This window comes from Papio anubis, chromosome 4 (genome assembly GCF_008728515.1).
Source record: "Papio anubis isolate 15944 chromosome 4, Panubis1.0, whole genome shotgun sequence".
In the NCBI taxonomy this organism is placed as follows: domain Eukaryota; kingdom Metazoa; phylum Chordata; class Mammalia; order Primates; family Cercopithecidae; genus Papio; species Papio anubis.
Genome location: NC_044979.1, coordinates 89,295,527 through 89,305,785, shown reverse-complemented (window position 1 = coordinate 89,305,785; position 10,259 = coordinate 89,295,527).

Here is a 10,259-nt window from a genome sequence, read left to right as displayed (position 1 = left end):
TGGTTTTATATATTTCCATCTTTTCCCTTTTGTGAGAGGGTTAGTCTAGCTAGCAGTTTATGACTTTTGTTTGTCTCTTCAAAAAACCAAGTTTCCATTTCATTGTGTTTTGTTCAAGTTTTCTTTTTTCTTGTCTCTATTTTGGTTAGTTCTGCTCTGATCTTTATTATTTCATCCCTTCTACTAGTTTTGAGTTTTATTTGTTCTGGCTTTTCTAGTTCCTTGAGGTGCATCATTAGCTTGTTTATTTGAAATCTTTCTACTTTTTTGATGTAGATGTTTATTACTATAAACCTCCCTCTTGGCACTGCTTTTGCTGTATCCCACAGGTTTTGTTACATTGTGTTTCCATTTTCATTTATTTCTTGAAATTTTTTACTGCTTCCTCAATTATTTTATTGACCCATTGGTCATTCAGGACCATGTTGTTTAGTTTTTATGTATTTGTACAGTTTTCAAAGTTCTACTTGTTATTGATTTCTAGTTTTATTCCGTTGTGGTCTGGGAGGGTACTTGATATTATTTTAATTTTTAAAAATTTGTTGAGACTTCTTTTGTGGCCTAACACATGGTCTATCCTGGAGAATTTTCCATGTGTTAATGAGAAGAATGTGTATTCTGCAACTGTTGCATAAGATGTTCTGTAACTGTCTGTTAGGTCCATTTGGCCTAAAGTGCAGTTTAAGTCCCATGTTTCTTTGTTGATTTTCTGTCTAGATGTTCTCTCCAATGCCATAGTGGGGTTTTGAAGTTCCAAATTATTATTGATTTAGATTCTATCTGTCCCTTTAGATCTAAGAATATCTGCTTTATATATCTGGGTGCTTCAGTGTTGTGTGCATATATATTTATACTTGTTATACCCTCTTGCTGGATTGATTCCTTTTTCATTATATAATGACCTTTTTTACATGGTTTTATAGTGTTTGACTTAAAATCTTATTTATCCGATATAAGTATAGCTACTTCTGTTCACTTTTGACTTCCATTTGAAGGGAAAATCTTTTTCTGTCCCTTCACTTTCACTCTATGTGTGTCTTCACTGATGAAGTGAGTTTCTTGTAGACAATATATCTTTGGGTCATGTTTGTTTATCTGTTGTCAGTCTACATCTTTTAAGCAGAGAATTTAATCCATTTACATTCAAGGTTTTTATTGATAGGTGAGAATTTACTCCAGTCATTTTGTTAATTGTTTTTGGATTGGTTGTATATCCTTTGTTCCATTCTTTCTCTGTTATTGTTTATCATTATAGTTTAGTCATTGTCTTTTTTTTTTTTTTTTTTTTTGATGGAGTGTTGTTTTGTTCCCCAGGCTGGAGTGCAGTGGTGCAATCTCAGCTCACTGCAATCTTCGTCTCCCGGGTTCAAGTGATTCTCCTGCTACAGCCTCCTGAGTAGCTGGGATTACAGGCAGCTGCCACCCTGCCTGGCTAATTTTTGTATATTTAGTAGAGACAGGATTTCACCATGTTGGCCAGCGGGTCTCGAACTCCTGAACACAGATGATCCACCCACCTCAGCCTCCCAAAGTGCTGAGATTACAGGCATGAGCCACCTTGTCTGGCCAGTTTGGTCATTTTCAATAGTGGTGATGTTCAACTTCTTCCTCTTTCTCATTTGTGTATCTACTTTACCAGTGTGTTTTATAATTTCCTGTGTATTCATGATGGTAGATAATGTCACTTTCCTTCCAGATATGGGGCTTTAAGCATTTCTTGTAGCACCAGTGTAGTGGTGATGAATTCCATTAGTTCTTGATTTTCTGTGAAAGCCTATATTTCTCTTTCATTTTCAAAGGAATGCTTTGCTAGGTATAGTATTCTTTGCTGACAGAGATTTTTTCTCCCCCTAAACACTTTGAATATGTCTTTCCATTCTCTCCTGGCCTGTGAAGTTTTTCTCAGAACTCGATTGTTACCTTGAAAGATAATCTCTTCCATTTCACCTAATTCTTTTGCTAGTTTTAGAATTATCTCTTTGTCTTTGACTTCTGACAGTTTGACTGTAATGTGCCTTGGAGAAGGACTTTTTGCATTGAATCTACTTGGGGAATCTCTGAGCTTCCTGTATCTGGATGTCTATATTTTGTACAAGACTTGGAAAGTTTTCAGCTGTTATTTCACCAAATAGATTTTCATGCCTTTGCTCAATTCTTCTTCTGGAATTCCCATAATTAAATAACTTATTCGCTTTATGGTGTCCCATATGTCAGGTAAAGTTTCTTCAGTTTTTTTATTCTTTATTTTTTTAATCTGACTGGATTATTTCAGAAGAACTGCCTTCAAGTTTAGAAATCTTTCTTACATGATCTAGTCTATTGTTGAAGCTCTCAATTGTATTTTTTAATTTTATTTATTGAATTCTTAAGTTTCAAGATTTCTGTTTGCTTCTTTTTTATGATATATGTCTCCTTACTGTATTTCTCATTTACACTATGAATTATTTTCCTGATTTTTTTGTATTGTTTATCTGTGTTTATCTGCGTTGTATATCACTGAGTTTCTTTAATATAGTAATTTTGAATTATTTTTCAGTCATTTCATAGATTTTATTTTCATTCTCTAGTATTTATTCTCTGGTATTTATTACTAGAGAATTATTACGTTCTTTTGGAGGCCTCATACTTCCTTGCTTCATATTTCCTGTGTCCTTATGTTGATATCCCTACATACGCTGTAATAGTCATTTCTCCCAATGTTATGGATTGGCTTTCATAGAGAAAGACTTTTCTATAGATGTACATAGTGTTGGTTCAGTAGGGTGCTTTGGCTTTGATTATGAGTGGGCACAGTAAGATAGTCTCCATATGAGTTCTTCAGCTATAATCAGTATTAGTGTATTCTGTGAGTTCTTCAATGGTAGGCTGTGGCTATTAGTGATGGCTATGGAGAGGCTTTTCTGGGAATGAGGAAACTAGGTGGGGTAGTTATTGTGCCCTAGGCAGCATTTGTGAGCAGCAGTGATGGCAGGGGCAGGTGGGTCTTTCCTTGGGCTTTCAAGTGGTTTGTTTGAATGCCAATGATGGCAGTAGTAAGACAGGTGAGTGAGTAGATTCCTGGGTTCCTGGGTGGTATGTGGGGTGCCAGGGGTGGTAGTAGCAGCATGGATCAATACTCAAGTCCCAGGTTGATATCCATAGATGCTGGCAGCAGTGGCAGCAATGGAAGAGGCAGACCTGTTCCTAGGCTCCTGGATGGTTCATGTAAATGCCCAAGACAGTGTGTAGGACAAGTCAACCCCCAGGCTCCCTGATGACATGCACAGGTGCTGGCAGTGGTGAGTAGTGCAGGTGTGTCCTCAAGTCTCCTGATGGTTTGTATGGGCACTGGCTGTGATGACTGAGGCGGTCGTTCTCCAGGCTTCCAGATGGTACACTCAGTGCTGGTGCCAGTGGGTGTAGTGGCTGTCCTCAGACTCTGGAATGGTTCCCTGAGAGTCTGTTTTCCAGGCTCATGGAAGGCCTATGCTGGTGCATTGTGGCCGTGCCACTGGAGGGGGCATAGTTGCTATCAGTGGCAGTGGCTTGGTCCCTCATATTATTAAAACAAAATTTTGAAATTGAATTTTAATGATTTTAATATCTTTGTTGCTCTTCCTTGTCAGCACTTGGTATTGCCACTGTTTTTTATTTTAGCTACTTATATAAGTGTATATAGATATGTCATTGTGGCTTTAATTTGCAATTCGCTGATAGCTAGTGAAGTTGAACATCTTTTCATGTACTTATTTGCTATCTGTATATCCTCCTTGGTGAAATGTCTCTTCATGCCTTTTGTAAGCAAAGATATTTATATCTGTTTCTGTCATTGGATTACAATCTTTTTGTGGGTGAGATGGATCTAGTTTATTTTTAGGTCTCCAAGATTAAATTTTTCTTAATAAGCTAAAAAAAGAGACATATCTAATCTGAAAGATACTTTTTTCCTGTGGTCTTTCCACATTTTATATGTCACCACCATATTTCCTTGTGCATAAAATGCTTTTACTTACTGGAACAAAAGGTCATAATTCTCAATGAAAAAAAAATAGTCCAATCTAAAACAATGTATAAATCCTCTACATTAGAGGCCATGTGATTCATAGAGTCCTAATGATTTGCCACAAAACATATACCAGCTGAATATCTAACAAACAGGTAACATTACCTAAATTCTTTATTAAGGGTCTCCTAACTGATTTTTAAAATGTGTGGCCTCAAACTGTCTTACAGGTAGTAAAGGCTACAACAATCTCCTGCAAAAAGTCACAGCAAATATTGCTAAACACTACCTAAAAATCAAATATTTGCATTTTATATACATACTCTTGTCAGTGACTGTTCAGTTTTGACACACATAATCTAACTGGAATTCAGACAACTAATAACATAGTTCCAGAGAAAAACCTGTATAAATGCAGAAGACAGTGCCTGAGAAACCACCTTAATGTCATTGCTTAAATTTCTGTCTTTTTGCTTTAATAGCATACATAAAAATTTTAAAAATCTGACAGTGGAAGGCATGATGGTTCTTATATGTCCTATAGTCTAATGTTGCTCAGTTGTGCATGGCAGCCAGACTTAAAGAGCGAAAACCGATAAAGTGAGAAGAACAGATAGAATCAAGAAAATATGAAGTCTTAATTCTCTCTCTGGAATTCCAGGGTCTCATATGGTTCTACATCCTGATGTTTTTTGGTTTGCAAAAAAGAAATGTGTATCCTACTATATATCCTCTATTATATCCATGCATAAAATTATGATTTCCTTGTGATTTAATTAGGTTTTCTCTTAATTTGAAAATACCTGGAATAATGACATAATATTATGGTTTTATATTTGCTTTTAATTTTTTCTAGTTTTTTTAAGTAGGAATATAAATTTTTGTTTTCTTACCAATGTGCTAAGGAGTTAGCTGTAGCTACACAGACCTCGCATTCCCTTATATCAATAAGTGGAGAGAATTCAGGTAGCAGCTGCACAGTTTACTAGGAATGAGTGCTTTCTTTTGTCCCTAATTTTCAATAGGATACTTTTACCCTTTCACTACTACTCAGTCTCTGTGAAGCATTAGTGTGTGACCTAAATAAAAAGGTAAAATAATGTTTTAAAATAAAATAATCTAGATGTTGGCAGATACAGAATAAACTGGTGGAAAGATTGTCAACCAAAAAGCAAAGGGGTAACATTTTATCACTGATAATCTTCCTGAAGTCATATTCACTTTTTTCTGAATACTTCTGTTCTCTCCACTATTATTATGTCATCATAGTTTCATTTTTTTTAGGTAAAGCATACAACATATCTCCAAACCTCCCTATTTTTTGTCTTTTAACCTTATTTTAATATATTCCACCACTTTATCCTACTTTCTAATCCTAAATATGCTTCTATCCTTTACCTACAACTACTTTTCCAGCTTTTATTTATCTTTAAAATGATAACAGAGAAGGAAATATCATGGAAAAAATGTGAAAAGTTATACCGATGTTATGGTTAAGCCTATTACAACTTTGAATATGCAGTCATGATTTCCTTTATTTTAGACATTTCATACACAAAGAAATTCTACGTAACTTCATGGGAGAATCTGAAGAAGGATATGAACCCAAAAATACAACATAGGGCAATTTATTCAAGACTTTATGCTAAAACAGAGAGTTATGCTCCCAAACCCTTAAAACCAATAAAGAGTAGCCACATTCTGATGGAATAGCATATCTGAATATAAAATATGAAGTGAAAATAAACTGGGAGGATCAAGACATGTTAGAAACAGTATAAAATGCAGCTTGAACTAATAAGTGCTTGGATCTATTTAGTTATGCCTCCTTGAAATATATCTACAAAGTGAACTCTGGTTTCCTAAGGTTTAGATGCATTAAATATTTAGGCAGATCTCACACTTTAATCACTTTAAATCATGCTCTTTTGGCTTAAGGCTACTGACACTTTTGTGCACATGCACAAGACACTGAAGTTAGGAATAATACCCACTTAAATTTTTAAATCAAATTTAAAATTATGGAAAGTCATTTTCTGAAAATTTTTTCCTGTAATTTCTCTTTTTTATTTTTGTTTATCTCTCTAAATTATGAGAACCTTAAGGCACTTTGTATGACTTGCTGCCAACTTAAGGCTTAGAAACAAAGCTGATTATTACATCAATAGTATAACCTTGAATAACCAAATATTGTCTCTCATATATATATATATATAATATATCGTATAAGTTACTGACAGTGATCCATGTTGCTTTAAGCACATCACAATCTATAACATGCTCACCTTTCTGGTAGCACATGTCTGGGGTGGAAAGTCCTCTGTAACAGGTCATTTTCTATAATAATCACTTATGTTGGTTTAGTCAGAACGCTAACATTTGTTTCACACGTCTTTTCTTTTACCAGCTGAACCTCAAGCTGAATGTGTTTCTTCTAGAAAACACTAAATTGCCTCAGAGAGACTTGGTGGTTACACACAGGGCGGTTCCTGCAGCCAGAATTATGTGCGTTGTAATTCTTGCATGCCACATCATGGTGCTGCAAAAGCAACCAGAAGTCACAGTTGTCCCTAGAAAACCACAGTGACTGGACACATTCCCTTTGTGGCTGTGCCAGAATTAGTTCCTGTCATCTGTTCCCACCTCATTCAAGAGCCATCACCTTCCACCTTGAGTCTAAGCTTCACTGTAGTTTGATGACTGCAAAAAAGAAAGTGTCCTTAAATGAATGTCATCCTGAGCTTACACGAAAACCGTTCTCTAGTTATCAGAGCTTGCTATTCACACAGGGATAACTTCCTATGCCTCTAATATTTCACAAGCACTCACTGAAAAGTTGATACATTGAAAAGATGGCATCTCCTTCTCTGTGTAGTCTTTGCCAGTGTCCCCAAAATTGTTATACTGTATTACATAATACTTCCTTAGCCAGATTCCAAGAATTCTATAGGCTGTAATTTTATCCTAGGAAAATCAGAGGATATTAAATGATCTAAACTGTCTTAGCCAGAAATCTCTGACTTGGCTGCCCTTTGAAGTTTGTATCTGAAACTTTTTGATGTCTTAATATTGTTTTAGAAATTGGGGGGTGAGGAGTTGACTTTGTAAATCATTTTAGGATTGCAAAAATGACATTATGATGATGAATGGCACAAGGCTTTATAAAAAGTTTCTCTGAATATTAAATTAATCACAAACTGAGGCTGTCTAACATTAGCTCCTGATAACTTAGAGATCCTGTGGCAATCCAGATGCTCTATGAAACAGAAATATTCTGTCTTTATTATGAGCACCTTTCCACATCTGCAATTCTGTTATACAATAAAGTCTTGTTCTTTTGTTGCAAGATTGCCCTGCCTCATTTTTTTATTATTAATTTAAACCATGTGGGTAAAGGGTAATCCAGTAAGCCACAGGATTTCAGATCAGAGCTTTCATACAATCACATGTAACATCAAACATCTGGATATTTAGAAGAATAGGAGTAGGGGGGAAATTAACAGGAACTAAAACATTGTATGAATGAATAAATTTTAATTGTATATAATTTTATTCACTTTGAATATATTCTCTTAATGTGCCTTCTTTAAAGATATAAGAAAATAGAAATAAAAATTCATAACTCAATTGCGTCAATCACATATGAATGCCTAATAACCAAATAGCCTTCAATGAAAAAACCTTTAGCTATTAATATGTTATAAATTGCTTGACTAGCCTAAAATCACTTTTATTGTAGTGATTTTATTACACTTTTATTATATTTTAAAGGCACGTTTAAAAACCCACTTAAAGAGAGCATAATCTACTAACTTTCTTAGAACACTAAGTCACATGGTTGTCTATTTAACATAAAAGGTCCCAGAAATATTTTGCCTCAGAGTGCTGAGATATATTGTGGATTGAAATATCCACATTACTTAATTATAAACAATAAATTAACATTTGTCTTTCTCTGTTTTTGTTTTTGTTTTATTGCCAATTCCTGGATTTTTCCTAACTCCTCTTCCATGAAAGTTTTGGGGAAAAGGAAGTCATGATGATGTACAATTAAAAAAAAACAGTCCTTTGTCTGGTTTCAAATTTTTACATTTTCCCAAAGTACATGAAATTTCCAGACAATAAATAACATAAAGAAAATATTTAAGTATTTTGCTAATTAATAATTCTCTCCTGCCTTTATAAATCTTTTTGAAGCAGAAAGTTACACAGAAACTTTAAGAAGCAAAACTAATCATTCTTACAAATAAACTAGGTTAATAACACTCTTTAGCATTAAAATAAAGTTGAGAATAGTAAATGATCCTACTCAGTACCAAAAAGGGAGGAATAATAGGTCCATCTAAAAAAGAAAGTTAAGGTTGACCCCAAAAATCATGGAAAGTTTTTACTGCAGTCCAAATCAATTTATTTTCAAGCAGTTATTCTTAAAGATGTGCCTGAATGGATGTTATTTGCATTCTTTAATCCAGATGCTGTGCATTTTACTGCAGATGCCAGGTGTGGACATTCAAAGGTAAAAATCTAAAGATCAAAGAAACAAAGGTTGATCCTGTTGAAATATTTAGCCACAAGTCATTCATATGCCGAGAGACTTTTTGTTTCATGAGGTGTTTACATCCTTTTTTGTTAAAACTATTTATTACCTTTGAAAACAGGTCACCCTCCTTTTTGGAATACTATAGAGTGTGATATAGTCTTAATGTGTGTTAAGGAAACATCCATGTTTGCAATGAAAATCGCCACCATTATTCCTTCAAATGTAAAGTCAATCTTTTTCATTAAAAAATAAAAACCAGTCAACATTTTACTTAACAGAGAGAAAACCCAAGCCCTTAAATAAAGTGTGATGAAAAGTAGATAAATATAAAAATGCAAAAGTTAAAGTAAATAAAAAGAAGGAAAAAAATATAAAATTTAGTAAACTCCAAAAGGTCAGTGGACGAGGGTCATTGGACAAAAGTCAGAGTCACCATGCAGCATACTCTGTTTCCTCAATAGATTTGACCCTCTGACTTTAGCATCTCTTTAATCATTAACAAACATTTTTTGAGTAGCTTCTGTATGCCAAGCAATGTACATACCAATGAAAACAAAAGAGTTCCTTCCCTTTGGCAGCTTACAGTCTATTTGAAAGAGAGAAATATACTAAATTTTTCAGCATCCTGGAACACGTATTAGTTTGAACAAAGTTCAAGTGGCCACAGAAACATTAAAAAAGCAGACACCCATTTTAGTGGATCAGAGCAGACATCCCAGAGTGATTTCTACTCTGAGACTAGAAAAACGAACATTAGGCTTAGTCAGAGAAGGGGAAAGAAGTGAGTGATCCTGGCAGAAAGATGTGTGACTTCCCAGAGATGAGAAAGTACAGCAAGTATATATATGCACATGCAGAAAATGAGGGCTCTAAGGCAGTAAATGGAAAAAATTAATCATGAGAGTAAAAAAATCTCCAGATCATGAAGAATTGTTTTTATTTCTTCTCATTTCCACTGCTCCAAGAAGGAAATATTATCACAGCTCAACTTGCACTATTCATTACTTAGCTCCATCTTAGGCAAGGAATTATTTATCCTCCTCTAGTCTATATTACATGGCATGTGTTCTTCTGAAATGTAGACTTAATCTATTTTTTAAAAAAGAAATCCAGAATGGATATTTTACATTGTTGTCTCAAGTCACTTACTTATGGAAATATTATGCCAGATCTTTAGGACAAATAGCAATGGGAAAGGAGTAGGGTTCCACTGGACCTTTTGCCCTGCTGAAGTTTGCTTGAAAATAGAGAAACTGTGAACTTAACCATTTTCTAAACGATCTGTCTTGCTGCTTCTTTTCATTATCTATTATCATTTAAATGGGCATAATAGTAATATTAATAATAGTATTAACTTTGAGAATTGAGTGTCTGCTAGACATCCTCCTGAGTTTTTCATGCCATCTCTCATGTGTTCTTCACAATAAAGACTTCTGAATTGGTTGCAGTCATTATCTTCATTTACAGATTAAAATACTGAAGGTCTGTGATCTAGGTGGTTTGCTGGAGATTACAGGTCTAGTAAGTACAGATCCAGGACTCAAAGATAGGATGTGGAAAATATACAAATGTGCAGAGATAAATGTTCACATACTCTGATAACATACCCACAGTTCCAAATAGATAGGAGTGTAGATTCAACTACAAAATAATCATTTCCCAAGTCTGTATGGTCCCTCAGAGAAATGCTAAATGTTCTCTGGGAAAAAAACACTCTTTAACGCTATAACAATCTCT